Here is a 13,566-nt window from a genome sequence, read left to right on the forward strand (position 1 = left end):
TTCTCTTTTTTTCTTTCTTTCTCTTTCTTCTTTCCTTCCTTCCTTCCTTCCTTCCCTTCCCCTTCCTTCCCTCCTTCCTTCCTTCCTTCTTTCTTTTGTTTCCCTTTTTTTTTTTTTTTTTTGAGGCAGAGTCTCACTCTGTCTCCCAGGCTGGAGTGCAGTGGCGCGATCTTGGCTCACTGCAACCTCCCCGCTTCCTGGGTTCAAATGATTCTCCTGCCTCAGCCTCCCAAGTAGCTGGGACTACAGGTGCTCCCCACCATGCCCCGCTAATTTTTTGTATTTTTACGGGGTTTCACCCTGTTAGCCAGGATGGTCTCGATCACCTGACCTCATGATCCATCCGCCTCGGCCTCCCAAAGTGCTGGGATTACAGGCGTGAACCACTGCGCCTGGCCTTGTTTCCTTTTTCCACTTGGACTTTTCTTTTTCTTCAGGAATTTTTTACCCTCTGTGTCCCCAGGCAGCTGCATCACCCTAGAGAGGTCAAAATGGTCACAGCACCATGGAATGCTCACTGGCAGACCGAAAAAGCACCCGCTGGATGCTGAGGGAGTCTGCAAAGAAAATAAAGGTTTTAACATGCATGAATTCCCAAGAGACTAGCTGCTTTCAGTGATCACTTGCGGAGATCACAAAGGCATATATTCTGATAAAGTTAATTTGCTTTAATATTTTTACCTTTTTCTTTACATTTTATAATGGATGTTTTCAAATTTTCAAACAAAAAATGAAAGGATAGTAAAATTAAGCCCTCTCCCAGGTATCCGTCACCCAGCTTCAATACTTATCAACATATGGCTTATTCTGTTTGGTTTACAACCCTCCTTCCCCCATCGTTTTAAATCAAATGCAAAACATCATAATAACAATTCTTTTGAATAATTGAACTAGTCAATAAGAAACCTTTTTTCCTCCACAATTTGGAGTTTTTTTCTATTTTCCTTGGAAACTTCAAAGGCTTCATTGTGTATAGGGTGCAACGCAGGGTACTGAATTCAGTAGTGTAAATAATAGTAACTATAATAATAATAATGCTTTCTCCATCATGCAAGTGATTAAATACACCAATGATTTAGCCACATTTAGCTTTGAAGCTACATGCCATCATTCATCTATTTCTTTTCTTGTGTGAAAAGAAATCTTTTCTCATGCACCAGAGTTAATTTTTTCAAGACTAATTACTGCATATGTATTTAAACACATCTTTAAAGTAAGCCATGTAGTTTGACTTGTTTTATAGAATCACAAGAAATATACATAAAATAAACAAAATACATGTTTTCTGCTTTTTTAAGACAGTGATTTTAACACATCTGATTAGTAAACAAACACCCTATAATAGCTAAAGAGTACACAAAAAGTACAACTATAAAAAAACTAATCATCTTTCACAATCTTTTCATTAAAAATAGCCATGTACGGGCTGAGTGTGGTGGCTCACACCTGTAATCCCAGAGCTCTGGGAGGCCGAGGTGGGCGGATCACTTGAGGCTGGGAATTCGAGACCATAATGGCCAACATGATGAAACCCTGCCCTGTCTCTACTAAAAATAAAAAAATTAGCCCGGGGTGGTGTCACACGCCTGTAATCCCAGCTACTCAGGAGCTCAGGAGACTGAGACGGGAGAATCGCTTGAACTCGGGAGGCGGAGGTTGCAGTGAGCAGAGATACACAACTGCACTCCAGCCTGGGTGACAGAGTGAGACTCTGCCTCAAAAAAAAAAAAAGTCACATATGATTTCTCAGTATTTGCTGCCATTTTCAAACTTAGGCATCATGTAGTTTTAGAGATAAAATCAACAAAATACAAAACCTAGGTCAGCAAAAAAGCTGATTATATAACCTTGATTTGCTTTCATTTTAGTACTCTTATCACACTGCCTTCTAGAATTTCAGTACTGAATAACTTGTGAAGTTTTTCCCCCAAATTTGTCCATCTAATATGGCTTATTCTCAAATGAAATATTATTTGTCAATGTATTAATAATTAGATCCAAGCCTTTAAAGATACATATAAAGTTTTAAAATCTTAATCTTTTAAATCTGTCTCAGGAAGTAAAAGATTTTTAATGTAGAATGAGAGACCCCTCAGAAATCAGAAAAAACATCTTTTCACTCTACATAGCCTCATCCAGGTTAATTAATATGTCTTTAAATAAGCATTGTTTGAAAAGAGTTAGCGTTTCACCTTTATGTATAGCTCTAGTGCTTCTAGCATTTAACCATTCATCGTTATAAAATATCTACATAAATAGCTCCAGGAAAATATACAGGTTTTTAGGAATACTTCCAAGATAAAAGTTACAGGGGACTCCTGACTCAATTGAAAAAGAAAGGATTCAAGATTAAAAAAGAGACATGTCATATTGTATTGGACCAGTTGATTATTCTAAAGAATACTGACACTACAATAAATTTTGAGGGAAAGTGCTATAGCTTTCTAATTCATCAATTAAAAATCCAGAAATAGGGATGCTTTCCTTAGTTGATGTATAATCCAAACATCTTCTCAGCTTGTTGGATACTATTCTGTTGTTGTCTTTACCAGTACATAAGACAATGCATTCAATAACTTCATTACTCACCATATCCTTTTAGTTGACATAAAAGTACTTCTTTTAAACTTCAAGACATGTTCCCTATTATTTTTAATATCCTAGGATTTTATTAACTTCGTTCACATTATCCATATTATTCCTGATTCTTTAAAATAATTTGATCATATTTCTTCCCAGCTTTTCATTATTTTAAATTAAAAAGTCATATATGTTTTATATAAATAAGTATTATTAAAAATAGCATTTTAAAGAAGGAGGTTAGATTCCTAGAAGAAGGTAGGGAGGTCAACATTATCTGAAAATGACACTCTGGAAGTGAATTTTCTGTCATGGACAGTCTAGCACTTTCCAGACACAACCTCCAGCTGCCTCTAGTTATACGCCATTGTACCTTTTCAAGCTCTTTAATTTGGCAGCTCTTCTACCACCCTATTGAAGCTGTTCTATGAAAAATCATCAGCTGATCTCATTGTATCATGTCAATTTAACTTGTCTTCATTCTCTGTATTCTGACTTCTCTGTAACTTTCTACAACATGGAATAACTTTTCTTTTTCTTTTTTTTGAAATTCTATTTACCTTTGAATACATGGTCCAGGCTTTCACTGGTTTCTATAACTTCTCTTTATCTGTTTTTTTTTTCATGTTTCATTTGTTTTCAAGACTCCAAATTTTGTTCCCTAAACCATCGTCCTTTCCTGGGCTTTCTGTAAACTGGCTCCTTTGAGAAGTTCATATCTTCTCATTCAACCATCACCTTTATGTGAATGACCTCAACTCAACTCAGATATCCTGGCTTTATCACTCACTCATTCATCCATCCATGAAATATTTATTGAAGGCTTACAATGTGGCAAGCACTAAATAGATAAGTTGGGCTCCTCAGCACCCTAGAGAAACACAGCTCATAGTCCTTATAACACTAGTGTCCAAATTTCCCTAGCTAGAAATTGTCAAGTCATTTTTGATAAGCCTTTTTCTTTAATCCCCAAATAAATTTTTTAAAATAAGTTCTCATTTATTTAATTAAAGATTGGCTTTTGTTTGGGCCTGATGACTCAGGCCTGTAATCCCAGCATTTTGGGAGGCTGAGGCAGGAGGATCACTTGAGGCTAGGAGTTAGAGACTAGCAAGGGGAAACACTGTAAGATCTTGTCTTTACAAAAAATTTTTAAAATTGTATTTTTTTTTGTTTGTTTTCTGAGACGGAGTCTTGCTCGGTCGCCCAGGCTGGAGTGCAGGGGCACAATCTCGGCTCACTGCAAGCTCTGCCTCCTGGGTTCACGCTATTCTCCTGCCTCAGCCTCCCAGGTAGCTGGGACTAAAGGCACGCACCACCATGCCTGGCTAATTTTTTGGATTTTTAGTAGAGACAGGGTTTCACCATGTTAGCCAGGATGGTCTTGATCTCCTGACCTCGTGATCCACCCGCCTCGGCCTCCCAAAGTGCTGGGATTATAGGCATGAGCCACTGCGCCCGGCCAAAAATTGTATTTTTTAAAAGTACTTTATAGGTCATCATTCTTATGGGCTTCAACATGATTCAAGTTGTCAAATCCCTTGTACCTGCATTACTATCTTAGTTTCCCGATTGGTCCTCTGACTTATTTTCTTCAGCTTGTATAATATTTTTTATCATGTTATTCTTAATGTTTATAAAACACTATAAGCCCAAAAATCTCCATCTGGTTTTTGAAGCTTACATAATCTAGATCTACCATGCTGTGTAAATTTTATTTCCAACATGCACCCTTCTTAAAGCTCAGATGTTTCCCCACAAGTATGTGTTATTTTTAACTTCTATACTTTGCTAATATCTGTGACTTTTTTTTTTCTGGGTTGATTTTTTTCCTCTTCCAAATGGAATTGTAAACACTTGAATGTCAGAATCTATTTTTAATTGTTGAATTGTATCAATTCTAAAATGCACATTTCTTACATTATTAACTTCCTGAAAATGAGGGTGTATCTTTTAATCAATAATGTCTTAAACATTTTAATACAGTTCAATTGGTAATGTTTATTTATTTATTTTTTTCATGGTACATAAAATAGTAGTGTCTCATAATCAATGGCATTTTAAATTCAATGAAATGCCTTTTTTTTTGCACCTTGATAGTCTTTGATGGAGTATTTAGCTCATTGTAGATGCTCCAGAAATGTTTGTTGGTTGATTCTATGGTTTTAAAGCATAAGTGGCTGCAATAAAGATAACTTGCATGTCTAGCATATACCTAATTTGAAAATTCAATTTTAACATGATTTGTTTTTTGAAGTGAAGTAGAAAAATAATTAGATAAATATTGATGGCAGCAATGGCCCATCTGGAGCAGCAGCTGTAAAGATGCTGGCTGCAGGAGGGATAGGGGGTGGTGGCCGGGGTTGTGTGTTCTGCGGGGCAGCATGAGCCAGGAACAGGTGTGAGCCCTGCCCTCTACTAAGTTGGCAAGGCAGGAGCACCACACTCCCAGGCACAGCTGCAGCTGCTCAGCTGTGGCTCTGAACCCAGAAAGGGTTCTTACAAGCTCAGAAGTGCCTGCTGTCTGGCCTCCTACTGTCTGGCCTCTGTCTGCTCCTGGTGCCCACTCTAGTGCAAGCCTGGGTGCTGTCACAACCCAGCCAGGTGTGCACATGCTCAGGCCAGTGCTGACATGCCAGCCCCCTGCCACCTTAGCCCTCTTGGGACTTTGGGCACTGACAATCATGGGTAGGAGGTCAGGGGTGCTGAGGGAAGCTTGGCGTGGGCCTGCAGGCACCACTGGGCACTAACAGCCTGGGCACTGTGGATAGCATGTTGATGGCGGAAGGCAGACAGGTTCCTGGGTGGAAAGGGGCAGGTCCCTGGTGAAGCTCCACCGTCAAGCCAGGGGCCCCTTGAAGCATGAGGGCTGGACTGTCAGTTCCAGGTAGAGTCTGCAGCCTGGAGTGAGAACTTATGGTGCATTTTCTGGTCCCACCCATGGCTGCCCAAGGACCAATCAGCATGCACTTCCTCCCTTCTGAAGCTCATAAAAACCCCAGGACTCAGCCAGACTCTCAGAGACAGGATGACCTGTCTGCGAATAGGAGCTACCCACTCTGGGTCTCATCTCTGCTAAGGGCTGCAGATTTGATGGGACAACCTGCCTGCAGAAAGGAGTTACTCACTTCAGGTCTCCTGAGAGCTTAATGTTGCTCAATAAAGCACCTCTTTGCCTTGCTCACCCTTCAATTGTCCATGTACCTCATTCTTCCTGGACACAGGACAAGAACTCAGGACCCACCAAATGGTGGGACTGAAAGAGCTATAACACGAACAGGGCTGAAACACTATGCGCCCCCACCACTGCCTGCTTGCCAAGTTGTGGGTGACAAGAAGGGGAGAAGATTTGCCGTCCTTTGGGGTGTTCAGACCTAGGGTCTCCCCAAGCCAGGGCTGTGACACCCTCTTTGGGGCTCTGTAATTTATGGCATCTTCAAGCTTCTGGGCACCACCGCATTCCCCTCATCCTCAGGTGCCCACAGTGGAAACCACTTGTGATGCATCTGATCCAGCCACAGGCTTGCATGAAGCCAGAGTCTGTGCTGGCATCTGGAGCTGACTACCCCACTGCAGCAGCTGATGTGCCTGGCTGTGCACAGTGGCCTGACCCCCTAGTTGCTCACTGACGCACCCCTCACTGCTCTGTGCCTGGCTCCAGTCTCTTCCGAGGCATGGGATCCAGTCTGGTAGCACGAGCTGAGCACAGCCTGCCAGGTCAAGTGGGCAGAATGAGTCCAGCAGGCCAGAGAAAATCTTGGGCAAAGGCATCACCGACCACAGAGGTTTACAGCTGGAAGAGCAACACTCTAAGGATCCTGTGACAGTATGTGGAGACTACTTTTTAAAAATACCATGTATCACAATGAATAGAAGTATAAATTTCTGGATTTAGAAATTCTAAATTTCTGGATTTAAAAATTTAGAATTCTATTTATTGTGATATATGGAATTTTTAAAAAGTAGAAATAGAGTGCATCCCATGCTCTATTTCACTGAGCTTGAAAATATCTCACTTGTTTTGGGAAATGTGAGATTCTTAAATATTAGCACAGACATGCAAGGAATTGATATTTGAAAGGAAATGCAGAGAGTTTGTATATCTCGACTGGGCGCGGTAGCTCATGCCTGTAATCCCAGCACTTTGGGAGGCGGAGGCAGGTGGATCACAAGGTAAGGAGTTCAAGACCAGCCTGGTCAGCGTGGTGAAACCCTGTCTCTACTAAAAATCCAAAAAATTAGCCAGGCATGGTGGTGTGTGCCTGTAGTCCCAGCTACTCAGGAGACTGAGGCAGGAGAATCGCTTGAACCCAGGAGGCAGAGGCTGCAGTGAGCCGAGATCACACCACTGCATTCCAGCCTAAGCAACACAATGAGACTCAGTCTCAAAAAAAAAAAAAAAAAAAAAAGAAAGTTTCTATATCTCTGTTTGTATGACTATATACATATATATGTATTTGGCAGAGCTAGCTGAGGTTTTATTTTGGAAAAAAATAAAAGCAATTTGAATTGTTCTGTAGCTGGAGGCATGGATGGGCAAGGGGGCTCCCCAGGTAGTAAACTCCCCTGCAGATGGGCTGAGGGCTAGGGCTGAGGCTCAGGTGGGTCTCCCGTTCTCTGTGCTACTCTGCACAGCCGCCTCCCTCACGGGCTCTGGTGCAGCCACAGGAGGGGCAGGCTGGGAGGGGCTACTGTGGCTGTTCACTTCAGAGAACTCTGATACAAGCGTCCCATCACGGGTCTCAATCTTTTTCACAACCACGGCCCTGGTGTAGCTGGTGCAGCTGAAGGAACTGGAGCCCGCGCCAGAGCCAAAGCCGGAGCCCAGTCCACAGCTGAGGCCGGGGCTTGTGAGGCCCCCATAGACCGAGCTCAGACCACCTGCATAGCTGCTGGTGGTCTTTGTATGGATACTCATGCTCTGCATCCCAGACTCCAGCCAGCTCTCCTCGCCCTCCAGCAGCTGCCTGTAGGTGGCGATCAGGATGTCCAGGGCCAGCTTGTCGTTCATCATCTCCTGGTACTAATGCAGCTGCCGCACCATGTCCTCCTTGGCTTGCTGCAGGGCGGCCTCCAGCTCAGACAGCTTGGCGTTGGCATCCTTAACGGCCAACTCCCCGCGCTGCTCCGCATCTGCGATGGCGGCCTCCAGGGAAGCCCTCTGGCCTTTGAGACCCTCAATCTCTGCCTGGAGCCAGCTGATGTTCGGTTCATCGCGGAGATCTCAGTCTTTGTATGCTGCAGGTCATCCCCGTGCTTCCCAGCCAGCGTCTGCAGCTACTCATACTTGATCTGATACATGCTCTCGGCCTCAACCTGGCTGCGGTTGGTGATCTCGTACTGCGCTTGACCTCATTGATGATGCTGTCCATGTCCAGGGAGTGGCTGTTGTCCATGGGCAGCACCACAGACGTGTCTGAGATCTGGGACTGCAGCTCCGGGATATCCTCTTCATACAGCTGCCTGAGGACGTTGATTTCGTCAGTCAGCACTTCCAGGCGAGACTCCAGCTCTACCTTGTTCACGTAAGCTTCATCCACATCCTTCTTGATGAGGACAAATTCATTCTCCATCTCTGTACGCTTATTGATCTCATCCTCATACTTGTTCTTGAAGTCCTCCACCAGCCCCTGCATGTTGCCAAGCTCCACCTCCAGCTTCAGCTTTTCCTGGCCCAGAGTCTCCAGCTGCTGCCTAAGGTTGTTGATGTAGCTCTGGAATATGTTGTCCATGTTGCTCCGAGCCGTCTTCTGCTGCTGCAGGAGGCTCCACTTGGTCTCCAGCATCTTGTTCTGCTGCTCCAGGAACTGTACCTTGTATATGAAGGAGGGAAACTTGTTGTTGAGGGTCTTGATCTGCTCCTTCTTCTGAGTGTGCACTGCCTGGATGTGTGGGTCCACCTCCAGGTTAAGGGGGCTCAGCAGGCTCTGGTTGACAGTGACGGTGGTGATGCCTCCCATGCCACTGGCCCCACCGTAGCCTCCTCCCAGGCCACCCTGGAAGCTGCTGCTGCCCACTCGGGAGAAGCTCGAGGAGCTGATGCAGGCACCAGGCCCACTTGTGTAGAAATGGCTGCTGAAGGCCCGGGGGCCAGAAGTGGACACCCTGTAGGACTTCTGGGTCGTCCTGATGGACATGGTGGAGGCAGGAGTGGAGGCAGGCAGGTTGAACCAGGTGGAGTTTCCAGAAGGAGTGGAGAAGCTGCTTCTTGGTCGACTTCTTATATTATCAATATAATATAAATAACTAAGGCCAGACTTGGTGGCTCACGCCTGTAATCCCAGCACTTTGGGAGGCTGAGGCAGGTGGATCACCTGAGGCCAAGAGTTGGAGACCAGCCTGACCAACATGGTGAAACCCCATCTCTACTAAAAATACAAAAAAATAGCCAGGCATGGTGGCGGGCACCTGTAATACCAGCTACTTGGGAGGCTGAGGTGGGCGAATCGCTTGAACCTGGGAGGTTGAGGTTGCAGTGAGCCAAGATTGCGCCACTACATTCCAGCCAGGGCGACAGAGCAAGACTCCATCTCAAATATATATATATATATTTATATTTATACAAAACCACACATATATAACCAAAAAATATTATGTAATCAAAATACTCCAGTAACAAATTTATAAATAAGGAATTGTGTTCATGAAGAAAATTTACATTCAAACTTGTTTTAATTGAAATTTTTAAAAAGTCTTCTAAAGGATCACACAGGAAGCAGTTGCCATAATCATGAAAGGAATTTCATGGGTTGTTCTGTTTTGTTTTGAGACAAGGTCTCTCTCTTTGTCACCCAGGCTGTAGAACAGTGGTACGATTTTGGCTCACTGCAGCCTTGACTTCCTGGGCTCCAGCAATCCTCCTACCATAGCCCCCTAAATAGCTAGTATTACAGGTGCGCGCCACCATGCCCAAATACTTCTTTTGTATTTTTTTGTGGAGACTGGGTTTCACCATGTTGCCCAGGCTGGTCTCCAACTCCTGAGCTCAAGTGATCTGCCCACCTCGGCCTCCCAAAGTGCTGGGATTACAGGTGTGAGCCACTGTGCTTGGCCGAATTTTGTTTTTCTCTATATTCATTTCAGGCTGTGTCTGCATGTTCTTAGTGAAGTGCAGAATTGAGATTATTAACTCAGGCTAGAAATTGTAATGCAAAGAGGAGGATTTTTGATTATTTAATGAATGATTTTTACCCATATAAGTCACATCTTAATTAATGAGGATTACATATTCCCATGGCAGATTTTATTATGTAACATGTCAGAGCATGTAATGTAGTGGGATAAAAGTGGATCTTAGAATTCAACAGACCAGTGGCTGGGCACGGTGTGTCACGCCTGTAATCCCAGCACTTTGGGAGGCCAAGGCGGGCGAATCACCTGAGGTCGGGAGTTCGAGACCAGCCTGGCCAACATGGAGAAACCCCATCTCTACTAAAAAAAAAAAAAAAAAAAAAAAAAAAAAATTAGCCAGGCATGGTGTCGCTTGCCTGTAATTCCACCTACTCAGGAAGCTGAGGCAGGAGAATAGCTTGAAGTCAGGAGGTGGAAGTTGCAGTGAGCTGAGATCAAGCCACTGCACTACAGCCTGGGCGACAGAGCAAGACTCAGTCTCAAAAAAATATTAAAAAATTAAAGAATTCAACAGACCTGAGACTAAATACAAAAGATCCACTGCTTACTACTTCATTTCGATTTAGCCACTTTATCTAAAAGTGAGATTTTTATGAGGATTAGAGGTAATGCTCAGAAAATTCCTAGCATAGCACTTCACATAGACACTCTAAATCTGTTAGGAGAGAAGAATTATATGGAGAACACAGGAACATATTCTAGGGTGTATTCACTTCACACTTTTCCCTTTTCCTCAGATCCAAGTCCCCAAGCCCTTCTAAGGATGTGCCCTTTCTTGCAGGACAATCTCTTACCATTCATGTCTCAGCCTGGGAAATGCCTTCCCCAGGGGTGGAATGCTGTCTTCTCCCTCTGGCCTGGGTCTAATAACATTTTGCCTCTTATTTCTCTCCTGCCAGCACTCTAAGCTAGCTTTGTGTAAAGGATTTTTGCCCTTAAGGGACTTTTTGGAAAGCCGTACATTGTAGTGGAACAAGCATTGTATATTGAGTCAAGGGACCTGGGATTACAAGGGATATGAACTTGGGCAAATCAGTTTACTTTTCTGCACCTTGGTTCTTCTGCAAAATGTTGATATGAGTTGGATAGCATCTAGGTGTCAGGATATTAGCAATCAATGTTACTGCAGACATTAATATTCTAGTATTACCAGCAGGGACTGCAGCTATCAATGTATAACCAACAACTCTACCCATCCTCTACAGAATGATGTAGTGTAAAGAATATGGGCTCATGAGTAAGATAGAACTGTGTTCAACCTTGTCACTCAGATCTGTTACCTAACAGATCTGGACTGTGTGACCAAAGGCTATGTCCTTAGGTTCCAAGTTAAATGTCCTTCTTTATAAAAAGAGAATGGATGCCTATTTTATTAGGTTATCATGTGGATTGAATCAGATACTGTTTGTATATTCCTGGGGCATGGATCTGTTCTTGTTGAAGGAGTCTTTAAATCCATTATAGTGCACAGTCTTTATCTTACTCAACACTATCAACAGCATATGACACAGCTGATCACATTGTGTACTTTAATACATTTTCTTTACTTGTACTCTCAGAACTCTCTCTCTCATTCATTTTCGTTCAACTCCCTGACCTCTCCTTCTTAGTCACTTTGGTATATACATGGGGCTTCTCTATCAACCCTCACTACCAGGCCACCTCATTCAGCTCCATGGCTTTATATAGCATCTTTAAGCTGATTACTCCAGAAGTTGCATTTCCAGCAGATACCTCTCTTATGAAGTCCAGATTCATATGTATAGCTGCCCACTTGATATCTCCATTTGGCTGACTAATTGACATCTCCATTTGGCTGACTAATAGGAGTATTAAACTTAACAAGTCACAAACTTCTTCTCATATTCACATCACCTGTTTCTTGGTAACTGGCAAATCTATTCTTCAGTTGCTTAGGCTAAGAACTTTGGAATTATCTGAATCACCCCACATCAATCTACTAACAGATTCTCTTGGCATGATTCTCATGTATCCCTAGAATCTAACTACTTTTTACCTTCCCTCTGCTGCCGTTCTAGCACAAGCAACTGTCATCTTCCATCTGGACCTCTGTAGTAGTCTCCTAACAACAAGCAGGAAAGGGAGCTTCCATCCTGCTCCCTTTCCTTGTAGCAGCCAGGAAGACCCTTCTATGGCATAAGCAATGTCATGTCACTTGTCATAGGTTAAGTTTCCTGGAAGCTGACTGAGGTGGAGTTTAGCATGCAAGACTTTTCGAAGAGTGCCCTTGGGATCAACACTTGTGGAAGGGAAGAAGAAAGTAGAATTGGGCAGATAGAGAAGTCAAGTGGTTATACAGATCCAATGACAGGCTTAGCCAACCACATGTTAGCTTTTTAGAGCTAGAATGGTTCCTCAGAGTTGTTTCAAATTGGGCCAACATACAGATCTTTATGCTCCCTCATCAATCAGCCATGGATGTGGTCTATTCCATAAGGGACACAACCTCGGCAAAGCAGCCCTCTGCAGCTGCAGCAGTCCCTGAAGGGATTGTTACCAGTCAGCCAATAGTACACCCGGTAGTGGAGACAATAGGTATTCATTGAAGAAGGATCTGGGTAGCACAACACAGGATCCATCATATGACTCCTTTCCCTAGTTCCCTCCTGTGGCTTCCTATCACTCAGAATACAAGCCAAAGTTATTATCATTTCTCTCTGTCCACGTCTCCTCCAACTCTTTCCCCTAATTCACTCCCTTAAAGCCAAGTTAGCTACCCAGGTGTTTCTTGAACCTCTCCATCTCCTACTAGTGCACTCCTGTTTCAGCACTTGGCATAGACACTCCAAATCTGTCAGAAGATTTAGACACTTGGCTATTAAGCTATTCCCCCATATATCTACAGGGCTGGCTTCTGCACTTTATTCAAGTCTCTGTTCAATTTTCACTGTATCAGAAGTGCTTTCTCTTACCACCCTAAAACAAATAACATGCTGCCCTCTCACTCTGTTCCCTTATTTTGCTTGATTTTTCTTTTTTTAGCATTTAAATTATGACCGAACATGGTTATATGTATATTTGTTTCTTGCTCCCTCCACTTGGATATAAGATCCATGAAAGAAGGGACTTTGTTTTTATTCACTGCTGTATTTCCAATGACTATAACAGTGCCAGGCACATAGCTGATGCTCAGTAAATATTCGTTAACTGTAATTATTTTAGAAGCAGGGCCGTATTCTACAGTAAATAAAAGATAAGGCACTGGACTGAAACAAACATAGGTTTTATCTGTGATTCTAAACTTATGAGCTGTGAAATGTAGATTATGTGATATGCTTTCTCTGTACCTGAATTTTTCCCAGTTGTAAAATGAAGATGATTATAATAGTATGTACATAATAGGCTAGGGGTGAGGTCAAATATGATAATGTGTGTAAAGCATTGTTAAGCAGCTAAGGGATAATACTAAGAATCTAAAATTGTTTATAAGCGCAGTGCCTAGCATGCAGTGAATGCTTAATAGTACTTATTTTTTTGATCATTATTATGATAAATATATGGATTGATTTATGGTTAGAGTTGTTTTTTGATGAGCCTGTGATTGTTGTTTAAATGATGCAAATAATTTCTTCAGTTTTTCATTTTAGGACATCCTGTAGATAGCCTGAGCTTATATATATATTTTTTTCTCTCCCTTTCTTTTTCTTTTCTTTTTTCTTTTTTTCTTTTTGAGACAAGGTCTTACTCTGTTGCCCAGGCTGGAGTACAGTGGCATGATCATGGCTCACTGCAGCCTCAACCTCCTTAGCTCAGGTGATCCTCCCACCTCAGCCTCCCAGGTAGCTGGGACTACAGGCACGTGCCACCAAACCTGGCTAATTTTTTGTATTTTTT

The 13,566-nt window shown here is 42.9% G+C and overlaps 1 non-coding gene and 1 pseudogene across 1 annotated transcript; both read right to left on the minus strand.

The window, feature by feature from the left end:
- Positions 1 to 449: 449 nt before the first annotated feature.
- Positions 450 to 561, minus strand: LOC112439183 (small nucleolar RNA SNORA77). Its single transcript, XR_003027482.1, has one exon. It is a non-coding gene; the product is annotated as a small nucleolar RNA SNORA77 (small nucleolar RNA).
- Positions 562 to 6,565: 6,004 nt separating this feature from the next.
- On the minus strand, positions 6,566 to 8,735 carry LOC100972409 (keratin, type II cytoskeletal 8-like; annotated as a pseudogene).
- Between the last annotated feature and the right edge of the window lie 4,831 nt (positions 8,736 to 13,566).

Source organism: Pan paniscus, chromosome 13, assembly GCF_029289425.2.
Source record: "Pan paniscus chromosome 13, NHGRI_mPanPan1-v2.0_pri, whole genome shotgun sequence".
NCBI lineage: Eukaryota > Metazoa > Chordata > Mammalia > Primates > Hominidae > Pan > Pan paniscus.